The sequence below is a fragment of the Fukomys damarensis genome, unplaced genomic scaffold (assembly GCF_012274545.1).
Source record: "Fukomys damarensis isolate Sample0158 unplaced genomic scaffold, DMR_v1.0_HiC HiC_scaffold_33, whole genome shotgun sequence".
Classification (NCBI taxonomy): Eukaryota; Metazoa; Chordata; class Mammalia; order Rodentia; family Bathyergidae; genus Fukomys; species Fukomys damarensis.
Genome location: NW_022900945.1, coordinates 46247411 through 46268639, shown reverse-complemented (window position 1 = coordinate 46268639; position 21229 = coordinate 46247411). Strand labels below are relative to the sequence as shown.

The 21229-nt window shown below is 39.8% G+C and overlaps 1 pseudogene; it reads left to right on the top strand.

Annotated features, from left to right (window-relative positions):
* Positions 1-418: 418 nt before the first annotated feature.
* On the top strand, positions 419-20767 carry LOC104867031 (annotated as a pseudogene).
* The last annotated feature ends 462 nt before the right edge of the window (positions 20768-21229 follow it).

Sequence of the window (21229 nt, the reverse complement as noted above, 5' to 3'; positions counted from 1 at the left end):
AAGACCATCATGTGGTTACCTTAGGATCAGAAACCAGTGCTCTGGAAACTTGCTATTTGTATTACCTGCTATTATTTCCTTTTTGTTCTCCCTTAGTATTCAGCTGATTTTTTTTTTTTTTATTTTGGGAAATGTCATGTTGTCTCAGCTGTGGTGTGAAGAACGTAGGGAACTGGTTTTGTCCACTGTTGAGCCTGCTTTTTAAGTGGAAAGTAGGAGAGGAAACTCAGGGAATCAGTTTCCAAGAATTCTTTTTCAGTCCTCTCTCCTTCCCAGGTTGATTCTTCTTCAAGCATTCTCTGCTGGCTTTCTGGGGAATTCTGGGGTTTTATTTCATAAGAAAATAGTTTCCTTGCAGTGTGCACGATACGTCAGATGGTAGCATAAATAAATGCGATGCACCGATTTACTAGCCAAGATGATTTCAGGTGCCTTGCTGCCGGCGGTTGCACTGCCACCGCTGGAGCTGGAGAGGCTGGAGAACCTGGACATTCTGTAGGGCCCTTAGCACTCCTGGACACTCTTCTGTGGAAGCCAGCAGCTCAGGAGTCCCATTTGTGAACCTCTGGCCCTGGTGACCTCAGAGCTCCCCAGTGCATATCTCAGGTGAAAGAGTGTCCCCCTGTGACGAGGTAAAAGACCAGAATTTAATTTCTCCCAAGAGCAGGACATCTGACTGCAAGAGGCTGGAATCCCCTGCCCTTTGCTCTTTTACACACAAATTCCTTTTTTCAGGCATAAAATATAACATGTTAAAATCCTGAGCATAATGCACTGTTTGTTGACAAATCTTTGGTGTGAACAGACAGAAAAAAGTTTGACCCAGGTTAAACAATGAAAGACTTGATTGGCTCATGCACCAATCTCAGGCAGGACATGGCTTGCTGATCTGAAGACAGCTGAAACCAAAATCTCCAAATCTCCCTCTTCCTTCTCTGATCTCTGCTTCTGTTTTGTGTGGATTCTGTTACCTTCCTCTAGAGGGGCTAGCGTCATTTTATTTAAGCGTAGTCGTTACAGAAAGGAAAAACATCCCCCGACTTGCCGTGTCCAATTGAAAACCTCAAAGGGAGGATTTTGGGACATCTTGGGCTGTGTCTCTCTTTGGATCTGTCACCTTAGATAAAGGGACATATTTTCCATTTTGGGCAAAATCCTCTGGAGGGACATGGCTAGAGATAGAAAGCTATTAAAGAAAGGGGAAAGAGAGAAAAGGAAAATAGCAGCTATCCCTTATACCTGTCATTCAAAGCGTCGCTCTGTTGAGGTCCAGTGTACCCAGATATTGCCATACTGATTTCCACAGTAGTTGCACAAGTCTACACTCCCAGCAACAGAGGAGAAGGGTTCCTCCCCCCCCCACAATCCCTCCAGCATTTGTTATTAGCTGACTTCTTTCTTTTTTTTGGTACCAGGGAATGAATTCAGGACCTTGTGCTTATGAGGCACTTAGCCACTGAGCTAAATTTCTTGATAGCAGCCATTCTTTCTGGAGTGAGATAAAATCTCAGCAGTGTTTTCATTTGCATCTCTTAAATGACCAGTGATGTTGAACATTTTTTCATATGTTTATTTTATTTGCTATTTCTACTTCTTTGTCTGGGAAATGCCTGTTCATTTTAGGTGCCCATTTTTGGATTGGATCTTTAAATTTGGGAGGTCTGATGTTTTAAAAGTTCTTTATATATTCTAGATAGTAGATCTTGTCTTAGGAACAGTGGGGCTGTCTTTTCACTCGGTTGGTGGCTTCTCTTGCTGTGCAGAAGCTTTTTAATAAGGTGAGATCTCATTTGTTGATTCTCTGTGCTAGTTAACTTGTGACTGAGGTTTTGTTCATGAAATCTTTTCCTACACCAATGTCTTCAAGCGTTCTACCTAATCTCTCTTCCAGGCGGTTTAGTGTTTCTGTTTTAATATTTAGATCTTTGATCCATTTCAATTTTAGTTTAGTGCGTGGTGAGAGATATTGGTCTAGTTTTCATCTTTGGCAAGTTGAAACCCAATTTTTTTAGCACCATATATTAAGAGGCTATCTTTCATTCAGTAAGGGTGTTTGGCTCCTTTGTCAAAGATGAGGTGGCTGAGTGTGCCTGGAGTTGTTTCTGCATCTTCTAATCTGTTCCACTGATCCATAGGTCTGTTTCTTTGCCAGTACTATACTGTTTTTCTTACAGTAGCTTTGTAGTATAGTTTCAAGTTGGGGATTATGATACCCCCTGCCTTGTCTTTATTGCCTAGTATTGCTTTTGCTATTGTAGGCCTGTTCTTTATATTTTTATATACTGTTATTTCTCATAAAGTGCAAGAACCCTACAACAATACACCTCCATTTCTGCCATCCTTCCTTTGTACTGTTGTTATCACACATTATACTTTTAGTTATGCTATATTTACTACAATAAATTTGTGTTTGTTGCTTAAAACAGTCATATATACCAGATACCTCAGAAAATACTAATATCTTGATTATGCTTCAAATCTTCATCTGGTATCATTTTCTGTTACGGCTTGTGTCTAGACGTCCCCCAAAGCCTCATGTGGTCATAGCTATTTTGGAGGTGGCTGAATCTAGAGTGTGTGATTGATTCATGGTGGGGTTAGGCCCTGGGATTAAGGGTATAAGTGCTACCCTCCTTAAGTAGTCTGACTAAGATAAAAAGGCCAGAAAGACACTATGAAGGTCTTTTGTTCCTTTTGCTACCTTATGAGCACCATGTTGTTTCTCTTCTGTGACGCCTGTCTGCCCTCCACCCTGCCTTGGAGCCAGCTGATTATGGACTTAAATCTGTACAACGGTGAGCCACATAAACCCTTCCCTCTTCAACTGTGGGTGTTGGGTATTTTAGTGTCAGCAATGAAAAAGTAACTAAGACATTTTGCTTCTTACTAGAAAATTTCCTTTCACATTTCTTGTGATGCGGACTTAAGGATCATAAATTTGCCAAGTTTCATTTGTCTGAAATGGCTTAATTTCTCCTTTTAATTAATCATTTGTTTGGCATTTTTGGTGTCTAATGAGCCCATGGTAAGCTGCACAAAAAGTACAATTATCCACGAGTGCATATGTATACCATCTCCTTTACCAAAATCAAGATGATGAACATTACAACTTTATTCAGGACTCTTTTTAATCTGTTTGTTTTCCTCATTTTCTTTTTTACTTTTGAAAGATATTTCCTCTCAGATCAAAAACTTAGATTGCTAGTTTGACAGGTTATTTTTAAAATTCCCCTTTCTCTAGTTGTTTTTTGCTTGCGTGCATAGTTTCTAGGAAGATGCAGTCATATTTTTTTTCCTCTGTATATAAAATATGTTGTCTGGCTGCTCTTGGTATTTCTTTCCAGAAATTTCATTACTATTTGCCTTACTAGTTTTCATTTTAGCCCTTCTCTGCTAGGGGTTTGTTAAATTTCTTAGATGTGTGGGCTTATAGCTTTCATCGAATCTGGAAATTGTTTAGGTGTATTGTTAAAGTTTTTATGACCCACCAGGTTCCCTAACTTCTTCAGAGATTCCAGTTATATGCACGGTAGGCTACTTGACACTGTCTCACACATCACTACAGATCGCTTTGTTATTTTTTGTATCTGTTAGACCATATAATTGCTATTTCTTCTGTTTCACTGATCTGTTCTTCCCTGATGCCTAGTCTGCTTTTAATTTCTGCTATTTTATTTTTCATGTCTAGAAGTTCCATGTTGGCTTGTTTGTTGCTCGGACATTTAGACAATTTGACTCCCCCAGTACTTAGTAATGTCGAGACATTTCTTGTAAATATCCTGGCAAAGGAAGGGGAAGTTGAAATATATAGACATCGATAATCTAGCTTGTTAGTTGCGTCACCTAGAAAAGTCACTTAACTTCCCGAATTTGTGTTCTCCTCTATAGAAGTGAAATGATAGCAAGCCTTACTAAATGTGTCGGAATGTGTTGGCACAGCAAACAGGTAGGGGAGGATTTAGGGCAAGGAGGCCCCTTTGCTCACATCTTGAAGCCTCACCACATTGGAAGCTGGCTTTAGTTATGAATCAGGGGAAGGATTAGCTGTCTCTTTGCCTTGGAAAGAAATGGCAAAAAGATGTTTCTGGATATTATGAACCCAGACCGCACATCGCAAGGAACGGTGGCTCTTCCTGGAGCACTGCTGAAGTAGTAATGTGGACGACATCACTCCTGCTGATGACGGCCTGCAGGCCTCAGGGGGCCACTGCACCGACACCGGAGGACCCACCTCGTGCCTTACTTTGGTCTGGTGTCCTATTCTCCAAGCACTTGAGAACATTGCCCAAAGGACACCATCTCACAGAAGCTTCACACCTCAGCTTAGTGGGCCGATTGTGTGCTGAGGACGATAATCAGGGAATTTTGCCAGGGAATGAGCTCTACTAACAAAGATCTAACAATAGGATATGAAGAAATAGGGACCAGGGGGCTATTATAGTACAACTCAAGAAAGATGAAAGAACCAGGCAAGTTTTAAATACTTGTCTTGGAATAGTTAAGGATAGAGTGTTCTTTGCATTCTAAACTTACCTGTTAACTCATGAGGCAAGGAGACAGAGTTATAAAGAGCAACAAGCTCCACAGCTGGGGCCAGAGCCACATACTCCAGTACCAAACAAAGAAGCTTTGTCACATATCCTGCAGATTCTAAGCTAAGGACTGGGATTTGCAGCACTCAAGTCACAGGGTTCAGCAAAGCCCTGAGCAGTGTCTGAAGAGAGGTCAATGAGCACAACATGAGCTGTTTCAGTTTAGTCCAGAATTTTTCATCCTTCGCATTACTGACATCTCTGTTTTGAATGATTCTTTCTTGTGGGAAGCTGTCTTGTACGTTGTAAAATGTTTAGTGCACCTCTCTCATTTATCCATTAGGAACCAACCAACATTCACACCCAACCAACTCCCATTGAGTGGTGAGCACCAAAGATATTTCCAGACATTGCCAAGTGTAGCCTGGAGGATAAGATCACCTCTGATTGTGATCCACTGATCTAGCCGTCTACTCAAGTCTCAGAATTCTAAGTGATACTTTGCAATGATATTTCCCAAGACTAAATTTCGGTGTGAAATATAGAGACCTGTGCTAAAAATCTGACATTTAGACTGATTTATAGCTCTGAAGCCACAAGTCATCATTCAAAGAAGAATTTTTCCCCAAGCATTCTGCAGAGGCATATGTCCCAGTGCTCAATGACCCACACTCCGGAGCCAGCATCTCAGCTGCTCAAGCCCCAGCTTTACCCCTTATCACGTGTGATACTGAGGGAGGAAACTCCACTGTGTCCCAGTTTCTTATCTACAGACTGCGATAATGACAGTGACCGTGTCGCAGCGCATTCTTAGAAGATGCACGGTCACGGTCGCCCGTGGAGCGCTGAGCACAGTGCTCGGCCCGTGGTGAGTGCTGTGACCCATCCACAGTCATCCAAATGACTGATCCCAGCGCTCCTCAGCTGTGCAGCTGTGAACATGTCCCAAGGGTTCATGATGTTAATAGCACCACGGAGTCTTTCTCCACTTCGTTTTTAGATAAGTACCTAAAGTACTACTTAAATATCTTGTCACTTAAAACTGCTGGTCCATGTGGACCCTAGGGTGTCATCTGGGCCAGCTTCTGGCTCGGCACTCAGACTGTCACTCAATGGCCACAGTGGTTTCAACCACCGCAGAGATCACTGTTCTCTTTATTCTCAGTCATCATGTTGTCTAATTTGTGCCTATCACACACTGTTTTAGGAAGGCAAGAAGTACAAGGACCTGGAGCTGAAATACCAGAAGAAGCACATAGTATTAGTTCTGAAGATTCATTTGAGAGTCAGCTTTTTGACCTTGTTAGTTTAACTTACCTGACTCAAATTCTAGTTTACAATCCAGGTGTCTCCAAAACATCTAAAGTCAGAGTTGAAAAATATGATCATAATTATGATATATTTGGCCTTCAGTTATTAGGAAGGAAAAGATTACCCATATCTACATTGGACTACTTGTACAATACAAATCCACTGTCACCTCACTTGGAATCCCCACATTCCATAGCATGAATTTCTGTTGCTTATAAGCCATGTTGTTTATGGGATTCTGCTGTGGTAGTCAGAATGGATTAAGATCCTAAATATCAGTTTTCTAAGACTTTTACCTCTAGCTAAAATGGAGAAACAAAAACAAATTTATCCTCTTATCTGAAACAAACAAAACTAAATAATAAATAAATAAAAGCCAAATACTGGACACAACAGTTTTAAAGACACTGTGCACTAGATAATGAAAGAGCACGATCCCTGGGAGGCAAGAAGCAAGTGATTTATACTGTGCAGTTGGCCCTGCATGCAGCCAGGAGAGAGCTCCTGGGGAATACCACAGCAGAGTCCCTGGATTGAGCAGATGGAGTTGGGGTTCAGGGAGACAGGGTGGCTGAAGTTTGCAGGCCAGAGTATCAGGGAGGAAAACTCCTCATACAGACAACAGTGAAGATGTGCAGAGGGTTGCCTTCAAGTTATTAACAAAGTACCGATGTCAGGGCATGTGTTTTAAGAGAACTATAGCGGACTATAGTTCCCTCAATCCAATCCAATCCAATCCAACGGTTGGACAAGAGAAATATTACCCAGTGCTCACACAGAGACATTAATGGTGCCACCCTCCTTCAATCAAACTGAAGAATATCGGTTCACAGGACACTGGGCAGTTTCAGAAGTGCCTTGCCTCAATAGCAGAGAATAATTAGTTTTAGTTTATGTGCTGCTCTGGTTCTGCAAAACAAAACAAAAACTTAAATGTTAGCTGTTAATGGATCAAAATAATTCAAATAACTGCATTTCAGAGTAAAGATCAAGAAGAGCAACAAAAAATTTTAAAATACAGCACAAATAAAGTAACATTCACAAGGTCTGGGATCCAATAAAGTATTTTCAGGCATCAAGGGAAGCGAATAAATGTGACCTATGATGAGAACAATAGTAATAACTGAAAATGACCGGAAGTTACACAGATGTTAGAATTAGCAAAGATATTAAAACAGACATTGCATTTGCATTCCACATGTTCAACAACTTAAAAAGATGAGAAAGATATTTTTTTAAAAAACTCAAATCTGACTTTGAGAGATGAAAATCATAATGTCCAAGATGAAAAGTACATAGGTGATATTAACAAATCATATGTTAAAAAAATACTAGCAAACTTGAAGACATATTAATAGAAACTATTCAAAATAAAATAAAAAGAGGACAAATAATTTTAGAAAATGAAAGGAATATTAGTGAGACAACTCCATGAGACTTAAAATATGTTTAATCGTGATTCTTAGTAGTGGGGGAGACAGAAAAATGGTATTATCCTTGACTTTTTAAGGCCAGTTAATAGATCTGACGAAAAATGTGAACAGACAGATACAAGAAGTTCAACAGTCCTCAAGCACACACACACACACACACACACACACACACACACAAAATAAATAAAACAGGGCATGTAATAATCCAATTGTTCAAAACTACTGTAGCTGGTTCCACCATGCTCCAGATATTTTGTTCTGAAGGAAAGCTGCCTCTTCAATGCTTCAAGAATCGCTCTCCCATTCACTGTAAAGTGGGGTGGACAGGAATATTCAGTGACCACCCTTTCGGAGGATGACACTGTGCTAGTTCTCAGAGTTTCTCAAGACCCTTACTGGAGTGCTGGTAGAATGCCAGAAATTACCTGGACTCAAAGTAAAAGGAATTTTTGTTAATCGATTTAGTGGTAGAAATGATAATGTGCAAGGACACTTGAGAACACCACCAGTAAGATTTCTTATTCCTCTGAGAGTTGATGTTTGCTTCCTACAGCTTTGGCATAGAAATCTCAGGCAAACCTTCGGAAAATGATGTTAAGCTTGGAGCTCTCAAATACTAAAATTGTGATGATGGGAACTCGTGAGGAGAGCTTGGAAGATGTCTTAGATCCACACCCTGAAGAGAATGATGATGTTGTTAATAACTTGATATCGAAGATGAAATAGTTGAAGTAGAAAACAGGGAAGAAAAATCTGTTGAAAATTTCTCGCAGACTCAAAGAATGCAAAGTGGAAGTACTGACTCCTCCCAGGGAAGGAACAAAGCTGTTGGTACTAGATGCTGTTACACATTGTTTGATGGTAGGTCGTGTGCAGAGACTGGGGTAGAATTAAAGCGACCATAATTTCATGAATTTCTAACATCTGCATATGAAGATTATGACACTGTTATTTGGTCTGCAACAAAAATGAAGTAGATCGAAACTAAAATCAAGGATCTAGGAGCGAGCATAAGTGCAAATTATAAGATTACCTTCATGTTGGACAGTGCTGCCAGTCAATACCCCAAGGAGAAGACTGATACATGTTAAAGCCTCTTGGTGTTATTTGGGGAAAGTTTTCTGAGTTAGACAGCATGAAAAAGACCAGTATGTTTGATGACATAGGGGGAAATTTTCTAGTGAATCCCCAGAATGGACTGAAGATAAGGCCTTTTATGGAAGCACACCAAAATCAAGATAAAGACAAAGAACTTTTTTTTAAAATTGAGTTTATTGGTACATTTAAGGTATACAGTACAATTACGTTCATTATTGGGATCTTGTACCTTTACATGACAGGTCTTGGTTCTCATTTTTTCCCTTTTGTCTGTGCCCTCCCTTCACCCCCTCCTTCCCTCCCCATTTACAAACACTTTATTTCCATTTTTTCATTTTGTCATATTTTTTCCTTTCCCTTATTACCTTTCCCCTACCCTTCCCATTTTCCCTATACCTTTAGCCCTTTTCTTTCTATTTCACATGGTCAATTATATCATTAGGATCTTATGTACTATTATAATTTTTCACAACAGAGAAACTATTCAGTGTTTACACATGTGTGGCTTATTTATTTCACTTAAGAGTATATCGTCAATATGTATCCATTTTCCTATGAATGAATCTAATTTCTCATTCTTTATGGCTGAGTAGTATTCCATTTTATAGAAAAACCACATCTTCTTTATCCAGTTTCCAACTGATGGGCAAATGGGCTGTGTCCAAGTTTTAGCCATTACAAACTGTGCCGCTATAAACATTGGTGTGCATATATCATTGTGATATGATTCTTTTGGAAAGATACCCAGCAGAGGGATGGCTGGGTCAAATGGAACCTCTAGTCCCAGCTCTTTGAGGTATCTCCATATTGATTTCCAGAGTGGTTGCACAAGTCTGCACTCCCACCAACAGCGGAGAAGGGTTCCTTTCTCCCCGCAACCCTGCCACCATTTGTTATTGATTCATTTCTTGATAGCAGCCATTCTTTATGGAGTGAGGTGGAATCTCAGTGTTGTTTTCATCTGCATCTCTCAAATGACCAGTGATGTGAAACATTTTTTCATGTATTTACTGCTGCTTTTACTTCTTTGTCTGAGAAATGTCTGTTCATTTCAGATGCCCATTTTTGAATTGGGTCTTTATATTTGGGGGGGCTGATTGTTTTGAGTTCTTTATATATTCTTGATAGTAGTCCTTTGTCTGAGGAGCAGATGGTAAAAAGTTTTTCCCACATTGTAGGTTGTCTCTTAGTTCTGTTGATGGTTTCTTTTGCAGTGCAGAAGCTTTTTAATAAGATGAGATCCCAGTTGTTGATCCTTTCTGCTAGTTCCCATGCTACTGAGGATTTGTTCAAAAAGTCTTTTCCTATGCCAATATCTTCAAGAGTTCTACCTAACTTATCTTCCAGCAAGTTTAGTGTTTCTGTTTTAATGTTTAGATCCTTAAACCACTTGGATTTTAATTTAGTTCATGGTTAAAGATAAGGGTCCAGTTTTAATCTTTGGCAGGTTGAAATCCAGTTTTTCCAACACCATTTATTAAAGAGGCTATCTTTCCTCCACTGAGGACGGTCAGCTCCTTTGTCAAAGATGACGTAGCTGAGTACATCTGGAGTTGTTTTTGTGTCTTCCAATCTGTTCCACTGATCCTCAGATCTGTTTCTTTGCCAGTACCATGCTGTTTTTATCACAGTGGCTTTGTAGTATAGCTTCAAATTGGGAATTGTTATACCAACTGCCATGTCTCTGTTGCCTAGGATGGCTTTTGCTATTCTAGGTCTATTCTGGTTCCAAATGAATTTTTGTATTCTTTTTTCTAGTTCTATGAAATATAGTGTTGGAATTTCGATTGGCATTGCATTGAATCTGTATAACAGTTTTGGTAGTATGGCCATTTTCACAATGTTGATTCTTCTATCCAGGAGCAGGGGCTATCTTTCGATTTTCTTATATCCGCCTCGATCTCTTTTTTCAGAGTACTGTAGTTCTCAGTGTAGAGGTCTTTTGCTTCTTTAGTTAGACTGATTTCCATATACTTCACTTTTTTGGATGCTATTGTGAAAGGAATTGTTTCCCTAATTTCTCTCTCAGTGACTCTGTTATTTGTGTACAAGAAGGCTATTGATTTTTGGGTGTTGACCTTGTATCCAGCTACTCTGCTAGAAGTGTCAATTAAGTCTAGAAGTCTTTTGGTAGAGTTTTTTGGGTCTTCAGTGTAGAATATCATATCATCAGCAAATAAGGACAATTTAACTTCTTCTTTTCCTATCTTTATTGCTTTAATTTCTTTCTCTTGTCTAATTGCTATGGTTAATGTTTCCAGAAGTATATTGAAGAGGAGTGGTGATGGTGGGCATCCTTGTCTTGTTCCTGATTTTAGTGTGAAGGTTGTCAGTTTTTGGCCATTTAATATGATGTTGGCTGTTGGTTTTTCATAGATAGCCTTTATTAAGTTGAGATATAGACCATCTATTCCAATTTTTGCAGGGTTTTCATCATGAATGGGTGTTGGATTTTGTCAGATGCTTTTTCTGCATCTATCGAGAGGATCATATGATTTTTGTCCTTAACTCTGTTAATGTAGTGTATTATATTTATTGACTTACGTATGTTGAACCATCCTTGCATCCCTGAAATAAATCAGACTTGGTCAGGATGTATGATCTTCTTGGTGATCCTCTGAATTCTGTTTGCTAATATCTTATTAAGGATTTTTGTATCTATATTCATTAAAGAGATTGGCCTGTAGTTCTCTTTTTTAGTTGTGTCTTTCCCTGGTTTGGGAATCAAAGTGATGCTTGCTTCCAGGAATGAGTTCAGAAGTATTGCTTCCCTTTCAATTTCATTGAAAAGTTTGAAGAGTAATGGCAGTAGTTCTTCTCTAAATGTCTTGTATAATTCAGCTGTGAATCCATCAGGACCTGGGCTTTCTTTGTTGGTAAATTTTTAATTATATTTTCAATTTCACTAATTGTGATTGGGGTATTTAAAATGTTTTTATCTTCTTCATTCAACTTTGGTAATTCATAAGTATCTAGAAATCTTTCCATTTCTTCTGTGTTTTCTATTTTGTTAGAGTACAGGTTCTTAAAGTAGGTATTGATTATCCTCTGAATTTCTGTTGGATCTGTTGTGACTTCACCTTTTTCATTCCTAATTGCATGGATCTGAGGCTTTTCTTTCCCTTTCTTTTTATAAGATTAGCTAAGGGTTTATCAATTTTATTTATTCTTTCAAAGAACCAACTCTTTGATTCATTTATTTTTTTGTATTGTTTTCTTAGTTTCCATTGTATTGATTTCTGCTCTTATCTTTATAATTTCAATGGCCTCAACTCACCAATCAAGAGAAACAGACTGGCAGAATGGATTAAGAAGCAAAATCCAGCAAGATGCTGTATACAAGAAACACACCTACTGAAAAAATAAGCCCATAGACTGAAAGTGAAAGGATGGAAAACAATTCTCCATGTGACAGGAGCCCAGAAAAAAGCAGGAGTAGCAATCTTATTCACAGACAAAGTAAATTTCAAACCAAAACTGATTAAAAGAGACAAAGAAGGCCACTACATCCTTGTAAAGGGAGCAATTCAAGAGGAAGAGATCACAATCATAAACATATATGCACCAAATACTAATGCCCCCAACTATATAAAAGACATATTAAGGAACATGAAAAACCAAATAAGCACTAATACAATTGTAGTGGGGTATCTAAATACTCCACTTTCACAAATAGACAGATTATCTAGGCCAAAAGTCAACAATGAAATACCAGAGTTGAACCAAGCTTTTGAAAGCATGGACTTAATAAATGTTTATAGAGTGTCCCACCCCACAAAATCAGAATATACATTCTTTTCAGCTGTACATGGGTCATTCTCCAAGATAGATCACATACTAACTCACAGAACAGGTTTGAATAAATGCAAAAGAATTGAAGTTATTCCCTGTATATTATCAGATCACAGTGCAATCAAGCTGGAGATCACTAGCACAAGAAACCATAGGAACTTCACAAACACATGGAAATTGAACAACACTCTCCTGAACAATCAATGGATCACAGAGGAAATTAAGGAAGAAATCAGACAATTTTTACAAATAAATGAAAATGCCAATACAACATACAGGAATCTATTTAACACAATGAAAGCAGTTCTACTTGGAAAATTCATAGCACCGAATACCCACACTAGGAAAACAGAGCGAGATCAAATAAACAATCTAATGATGAATCTTTGACTCCTAGAAAAACAAGAGCAAGAAAAACCCAAAGCTCAAACCAAAGACAAAGAACTTTTACAGTTATCTCAGTACCTCAAACAGAGAGCAAATTAGATGGCTTTTTGGAGCTAAATCACAAATATAGGGAAAGGTATCTCTCAAAGAAGCATGGACAACAGTTATAAGTTAATCCTGGTAATTACTGAAGATGCTTGAGATCCATAATCTTTTTGCTTTTATGCTAGAAGTCATGATAGTGCTGGACACTGAAGCAAATGCCAGACTGCTTACTCCTGGTCTTCCAGTTTTTGTAAATTCAATTTTATATTGTTTGAAGATCATAGCAACATGTTTTTTTTTTAAATCACTTTCCCCCTATACAAGTATACTGTTATTCTTGAAAAATATTTTCTCTGCCATTGATTACAGAGGTGTTTTTCCACAAAAAAAGAAAGAAAAAAGAAAAAATGGAGAAAAATGCATAGTCACCAGTGTCATTTTATGGCTTTAGAAACAAATTATATCTTGTGTTCTTGTCTCACATTATCAACTCCCTAAGTCTAAAAACAAACCCATCTTGAAACTAGGGTTTTTCCCTTTAAAGCAAATGAACAAGTTTTTGAGTAAAGAACTTAGGTTACTATGCTTAAAATTACCAATATTTTTTATTCCTTTGGCACAGACAAAATTTCTCTACTCCACAAGTTCTATCTCTAAATTCTTAGCTGTCTCAGTTTGATCTGTGTGTGTGTGTGTGTGTGTATTTGTGTTCTTTAAGTAAAAACAGTGATATTATAGTATGCGAAATAGAAAACAGAAGACTGAGGAATAATACGAAGGAACAAGAGTGCACTTCTGTTTAGTGACTAACTGGAAGCACTTCTGCCTAAAACTTGACATAAAAACAGTTAAAGACAATGCATTTTAAAATGAGACATATCACCAGTTCAATCCTAAAACGCATGAACAATATGGTTTTGGTTCTGTTCCAGCTATATCTTAAGTACTAACGCTGTGTGTCTTAAGTACTAATGCTGTGTGAAAATATTTAGCCATAAGATTAAAAACAACATATATTATTTGAAATGCTTATGCCTAAAGATATGTAAGGTGAATACAGTTTTGCGCATGTATAGTAATATATGCACAATATAAATATGCATGTATAGCAATTAGGACTTCATTCCTCTGTGTTTTCTTCCCTTATCTTACTGTCACTGTCCTGAAATCTTATTTTAGAAAATTGGTCAAGTAACATGTTGCATGTGGCTTACTCTGGATATATCTAATGCCTTCTGCACATCCGAACTTAAATGAAGTTGGTCAAATGAGGGAATACATCTGGGTTATGCCTTTTTAAAAGTAGTTTTCTTAGGAATTGTCAGGATGTTGTTGTTGAAGTGTGAAGTTATAATTCTGTGTGGACTATGGAAAGTCAACAATATGCACTTACAAGTTGTACTATTGCAAAATTGGTGTATTAGCCAGGTACTTGTACACTATTTTTTTTTTTGGTACTGCTGGTCTTGTTCTAGAAACATTTTCCTTTATTGTTGCTTGCTTTTAAAACTTTGCTTAGCCACTTTAAAAAAAATCTGCTTATGGCACAATTTCCTTCACATCCATTCCAAGTTGCATATTGTTTTCCAATAAAAAATTACAATTAAAAATACGACAGTATTGCTTTCTACACTTGTTATATTCAAAAGGAATCGATCCTTCTAAATAAACGTGGTGTATATTGTTCTTACAGGACTATTTCAGTGGTGTAAATAATAAATACCCTTTCTTACAAAAGAAAAGAAAAGAAAATATTGAAAATAGCCAGGGTGGAGGAGGGAGAAAAGTTAGCTGCAGTGGAACAAATATTAAGGATCACAGCAATATTTGTAGAATACAATATGACAAAGTGATAGTAGAGCAATGATTTTAAGATAATGAAAAGAACAGAGTAAAAAAACTGTTAGGCTAAGACTTTTACTACTTTAACCAGGAGAAAAGTTTTTCAAAAGTAAAAGCAAAAGAAACACGTTTTAAACAAAGACACTTCAGTACACATTGATGATAAAAATCTCTCAGCCAAAAATGAAAAGTGAGATCCTTAACCTAATGGACATCTATTAAAAATCTATAGCTACCACCGTACTTAATAGTGAAGAGACTGAACTCTCTTCTCTTGATACCAGGAATCAGGCAAGAATGTTTACTGTCCCTCAACGCATCTCTTCAGTCTCGTACGAGAGGTTCTAGGGGGTGCAATAAGGCAGCAAAACAGTTTCTGAATTTCAGGAGAAGAAATAATAGGTTCTCTATTTGCAAATGATGGGACTGTCTATGCTGAAAACCCAATGGAATCTACAAAAAAAGCTCCTACAACTAATAAGTGAGCTTAGTAATTTTACAGGATCCAAGATCAATATATATAAATCAATTGCATTTCTATATATTATCAACAATCAAGTGGAAATCAAACTTTATAATTCATTATCTTTAATAGCATAAAAATATGAAATCCAGATAAATCTGACAAATGATGTGCAGACCTGTATAGTGAAATCTACAAAGCATTGCTGAAAGAAATTAAGGAAGACTTAACTCAGAGGGATAATAGTTTGTTAATGTTTCAGAAGATTCACCTAAACTGATTGGTAGCTTCAATAACATGCCAATCCTAACAGACCGGTTTTTAGAATGACTGATTCTAGAGCTGACGTGAAGTGTGAAAGACCTACAACATCCAAAGAAATCTGGGAAAAAAGAGCAAAGTGGGAGAGCTAACACCTGATTTCATGGCTTTCAAAGCTACAGTATTCAAGACTGTGTGGCACTGACATTTAAAAGATAAACGGATCACAGGAACAAATCAGTTCAGAAATACATATGTATCCATATACGCACTGATAACCAGCTTTTAACAACCATGCAGAGGAAGTGCAGTGCAGATCGACCTTCATTGTAAGAAATGGTAAAAAAAAAAAAGAAAAAGTATCGCCATATGTAAAATAATAATGACAGGGATGATGACAGTAACTTTGATCCTGAACGTCGTAGGAACAAAAATGAATCAGGTATAAATGTAGGGCTCATAGCAGCTTTATGCATGAAAATACAAAGTTCCAAGTGGGGAAAGGATAAACAAATTGTGTATGCTGACATAGCATAATTCTGGCTAGTGTTAAAATGCTAGACTATTAATATATGCTGCAACATGATTGGCTCTCAAAATAATTATCCTGGGTGAAAGAAGCCCAAAATGATGCATAATGTACAATTCCATTTACATAAAATTCTAGAAAATGAAACTAATAAGAAAAGGGATCAGAGTCTGACTAGGGACGGGGGACAGGGGAGGAGACAGAAAGGAAAGGAAGATGAAGTATAAATGGACTCAAGAAATTTGTGGGCATGGATATATTCACAATTTTGAAAGTTTTGTGGAGGTTTGCACTTGTCAATATGTATCAAATATTATAACATAAATATGCAGAACTTACTATAGGTCAGTTATACCAGAATTTTGAAAATAAAAATTTTAAAAATGGAATCTTTATTTCATATATATATACATATATATATTTCCCAAATCCAATAAGCTATTTAATCATTTGTTGACATCTTTCTCCTGCCTAATTATTTCCGTTAGCCAGAATGAATCATTTATAAATTGGCAAATTAAAACGTACCCTTATTCCATGTACACTGATTGTTAATTGGGAATGATATTAAAATAAACATTAAAACACAATCTGGAATAGTATCAATCTAAAAACTTGAAAATCATTTTCTCTTAGATTATACTATTCCAAGCCCGAGGGTCGGGCTGCTGACCAGCTGTCTCCCTCTGGGAGAGCCTGGGTGGCCGGAGGAGACTGGCCCAACGCCCTGCCCCTCTCAGCTCCTGCAGGAGGGGACCAAGGAGGTAGGCATGCGAAAGGTCTCCTGCATTGTGCGGGACTCTTCTCTCAGCCACTGGTGAGAAGACTGGCCCTGCATGAAGAGCTGAGTATCGGTACGGGTAAAACAGCCACAACAGGACAGAAGGAGTCAGTTCACTGTCTTACCCTCTGCATGGCTTCCTATGGCAGCTGTAGCCAAGCCCCATGCTTAGTGGTTAAAACGCCACACACATAGGATTGTACAGTCAGGGCACCTGCTTTCCAAATAGGTGGGCGGGGCTCTAGGCATCTTTGCTTTGCCGTCTCCTCCTCTTAGAGGCTGTGCCCCGACTCTGGCCCACCCCTGCTCCCATTCTTGTGTCCTCCCCTCGCTCCGCCCCTCCTGGCTGTCTCAAGTGTCCCGTGATCACCTTTACTCACCGGGGAACCCAGGCGAATCTCCCCATCTCCAGGTCCTTGGTTTCCTCTCACACCTGGAGGTCTCCTTTCCTACATAAAATAAGAGATTGGCAGGTTCCGAGGATTCCCACCCAGGCATCAGGAAGAAGGTATGACCGCCTGTCTGCTGGCTGCACCCTCCAGGTGGACACTTTGTTACAAGCTTTTACTATTATTATGATTACAACAGGTTTGCATCACATAATGATTACACTTGGCACGCAGAGACGGCACATGTCCACAGCACATCTTAATTCTTCTTGTGTCCTCGTCCCTTCCTTTCCTCGCCTCACTTTCCCTCCATCTTTTGGCTGTTTCTTTTTTCCTGCCTTTCTGCTATCCTTGAGAAGCCTTTATTCTTCCTCTATCTCCAAGACAAAGTAACTTTAATCTTTCCATCTGTTCTTGTCTACCATTTGTTTGGAACTAAATTTCTAATTTTCCTTCTTGCCTCCCTCTCTTTTTTCCTTCTTCCCTCCTTTACTTCCTCTCTTTTCTTCTCTCTCTCTCTGTCTGTCTGTCTCTCTCTCTCTCTCTCTCTCTCTCTCTCTCTCCTATGAAAATAGCTGGTTTCCTTTCTTTTCTTGTCCTGTAACTTCCATGTAACCCAACTTTTTCCATGGAGACAGGACAAACTGGCCTTAAAAGCAAAGCAGTCTGGGCTCATAGCAGACATAACCAGGGGCAAATCTCACTGCTAACACTGCCAGCAGTGTGACTTGGGTGACTTACTCTGTCCTTGAACCTCAGTTTCCTCTTCTGTAAAATGGAAGGAATAAGACCCAGTTTGATGAAATTGAAACGACATAGAAAATGTAAGGAGCCCAGAGGGGGACCCAGAGTAAACATTGAAAATACTAGTTTCTCTCTCTCTCCCTCTTGTAGACACAGAGAACAGAAGAGGCATAGTCTGTAAGAGCACAGCACAGCAGCCCCTGTCTACATCAAGGCCTCCCCAAGGCAGTGACATCTGTCAAAACCTGGGTTCCTATTGGGTGTGGAGGTCGCAGGCTGGGTTTCAGCCAGGCGTTGGTCTCTTTTTCTTTGCTTCTGTTTAGCAGCTTCCTGGTGTCGGGGAGGCAGGAAGACTCCGAAACCACCGGAGAGAGTATAGAGGAAGAGGCCTGGGCCCCGCTGAGGAGCCTGAGCCGATCGGAGCTTAAAACCCAAGGCCAGGAGCACCGGGCTCTTCGCCCAGCCTGCAGGCCCAGGGCCCAGAACCGGAGGAAGGATCGGCATGGAACAAAGAAAGCTGTAGTAATGTGTTTTGTCCACTGGGAGGAGTATTTTAGCCAGGGAAGGGATCGGCGAGGCAGTCACCCAGGGCGTCCCGGCTCAGGCCAGCTCTGGCCTGTGCAGAGTGGGCGGGCGCCTCAAAACCCTCCTGGAGGACACTGCTCCCTGGAGCCATCACCTCCCCTGCGTGCACCCAGGCCAGCCCAGCTCAGAGAAAAGGTCGGAGCCAGAAAAGGCCGTAGAGGATCAGCAGGGTGACTCTCTTTCAGAGTCGGAAACCGGAGAGCTGAGGGGACAGCAGAGTTGGTGTGGGTCGCGCATGGGTGGTGTCCAGACTTCCTGTCTTCCACCCGGCCCCCTTAGAGCCTCGGAAAGACCTCTGGAGACCTGTGCATGTAGGTGTGACCTGCAAGTGGAGATGCGAACACGTGGGTTTTATTAAAAAACCAAATGGTCTGAAGGGGAAAACTCATGTGGACGTAGAGTCTTGTCTAGTTAGAGTTGGTGAGATGCGGGGGTACACAGAGCCAGGGACCCCTGCTTCTCTCCAGGGCTCCATTTCCTCGGCAGCCTACACCTGCACCCCTCCTCTCCTTCAGCTTCCTGCTCCCTGCTCCCTCCTCCAAGATGCTTTCCTGGGCCACTTGGCCAACCTACCCGACCTCTCCTTTGCTCCCTTTTCCTGGTTTTTCCAGCACTTGTGTGCCTCTGCTTGGTGTCGTGTCACAGGCAGGGCACACGTGCTTTGCTTTTTGATTACTGTTTGCTTCTCCCCTAGGATGGAAACTCTTGGGTTCAGGTTTACAAGTAGCTATCCCCAGTGTCCACAACAGTGTCGTGTACATAGGAAATACTCCATAAAATTTTGTTTAATTGATGAGTAAATGAAAGTCCCTGGGTTTTAAATTCTGATTTGCCTGCAAAATGGATTATGGTGAAGATTAAATTAAATAATATATGCAAAGTAATCCTGCCACCTGTTAAGAATAAACGCATGCAAGTGGCAAGGTTAGATGAATGGGAATTGTTAGGAAAATAAGGGGCCTTTGTCACATATTGTGATAGCTATTATCTTTTGCTTGTATTGATTTGTTTATTTTGGTTAACTCTGTCTTGTTCAAAAACAAAACAATAAACATGAAGTCCCCATTAATAGTCACACGAAAATACACACCTTCGTACAGGACCACCTAAACCAGGTGACAACTACCTGGAATGAAACAGCTGGTTTGCAGAATGTGAGGAATGAATATCTGATTTACAAAAATAAAATCAGGGAGCAATAGGGTAAAGGAGAACAAATACAGGAAATTAAAAGGCAGGCAGAAAATAAGGCCGGTACATAAATCGTAAACTAGGGCAACCTACCTCTTCCTTGGAGAGGCACACAAATTTAAACTGTCTTACCTACAATGGTATGGACAGGGGAACCTGGCCACCATGGCAAATGTCAGTGGCTGTGTGTCCCAGGGCTGGGTTTTGTGTTCTAAACAGAGTTCATGATCTGGGCCCAGAACTTTCCACAATGGGGATTTGGGTTGAGAGGCAGACTTGAAAGTTAAACTAAACTATTTTAAATTCACCCTCTGCCTTGTGGTCTTGTTAGGTGTGAATCAGTAGGAAATTCAAAGACAATGATTTTAAGCATCTCTTAGTTATTCAGTTATAGGAACAAAGAATACATACAGTGGACCTTTGAGTTAGGACTAGCCTCACATACAAAAAACTTGGGTTATGACCAGAAGTTTAGTTTTTTTGTTTGTTTGTTTGTTTGTTTTTGGTACAGGGGATTGAACTCGGGTCCTTGCACTTGCAAGGCAGACCACCGAACCACTGATCTAAATCCCGGGCCCCAGAAGTTTAGTTTTAACATATGACCAAAGTCTTGAATTACAACTTGAATGTTGGTCCTTCCTAGGTGGGGAAATCCTGGACCAATGTGGACATTGAGATATGCCTGGAAGAAAATGTGGCCTAAAATTATACAGGAGATGATAGAGAACACTTTAATAGCAATACATAAATAAATAAAAACCCTATGAAATGTCACAATGTAAAATAACTTTTGACGGTTTGCTTTACTTTAGAATCAACAGGCACCCAGGTATCTAGTCTCATTATAAAGTTTTGTAAATGATAAAAAACATTGTGAACTTTGCTGGCCAGACATACCCCCTTCCCCCAGGCTAGAATAGATAACTAAATGAATTTTAAAGGTAACCTCCCCTGCCAAAGACCTGCTACATTGCAGTTGAGATTCAACCGCTTCTCCACCATGTTTTGAACATCAGCAAAGGGAACTGTGAAAATGAAATGTAGCCACCTGAACGAGATGAAGGCTGTAAAACCCTATAAAAGCAGAAGTTGTAGTCCAGTACTGGGTCGATCAGGGCAGTGCCATTAGGTGTGATTGGTCCCCATCGATGAAGTAAACTTTTGTTATTTTACTTTCATTCTGCTGCCTGTGTCACTTGCCAATTCCTTTTGTAACAGAGACTTTGAGGGCTGTGTAGAGGAGCCTGAGCCTTCCACTGAGCCCTTGGCTGATGACACTGTCACCACAGCAGAGCCCACAGGCCTGCAGGTAGATGGTGAAGTTGAGGAACTGTGGAGGAACTCAGAGGAGCTGTCCACTCCTGTTAACGGCACCAGTGACTGATTTTCTAACCACAGGTTATCAAAAACTCAGCCAGAATATAAAGAAGACAAATTCCTCTGCAGAGCAGGAGAGATGACTGGACTCTTATTTGACCAGAGTAGATTATCAAGGGACCACATAGGAAACAGGGTATCTACAGGAGAATTGCCTGAGTGGCAGCAAACAACCAAGAGCCTCAGGCTTTAAGGGGAGCTAAGTCCTCTAACAACTGTTAGGAGCTGAGTATCTCAGGCCAACTGCTGAGTCTCTGAACCTCGGTTAGCCCATCTGAGCAATGAGTACAAATCACTCCTGCCCCAGCTGTCCAGGTTAAAGAACAGAGTGGACAGAAAAGTTTTGACAAACAATTCCTATTAGAAACTGGCCAGGCGTGGTGGCACACTCCTGTAATCCCAGCACTCAGGAGGGTGAGGCAGGAGGATCACTGCAAGTTCGAGACCTGCTGGGCTACATAGTGAGTTC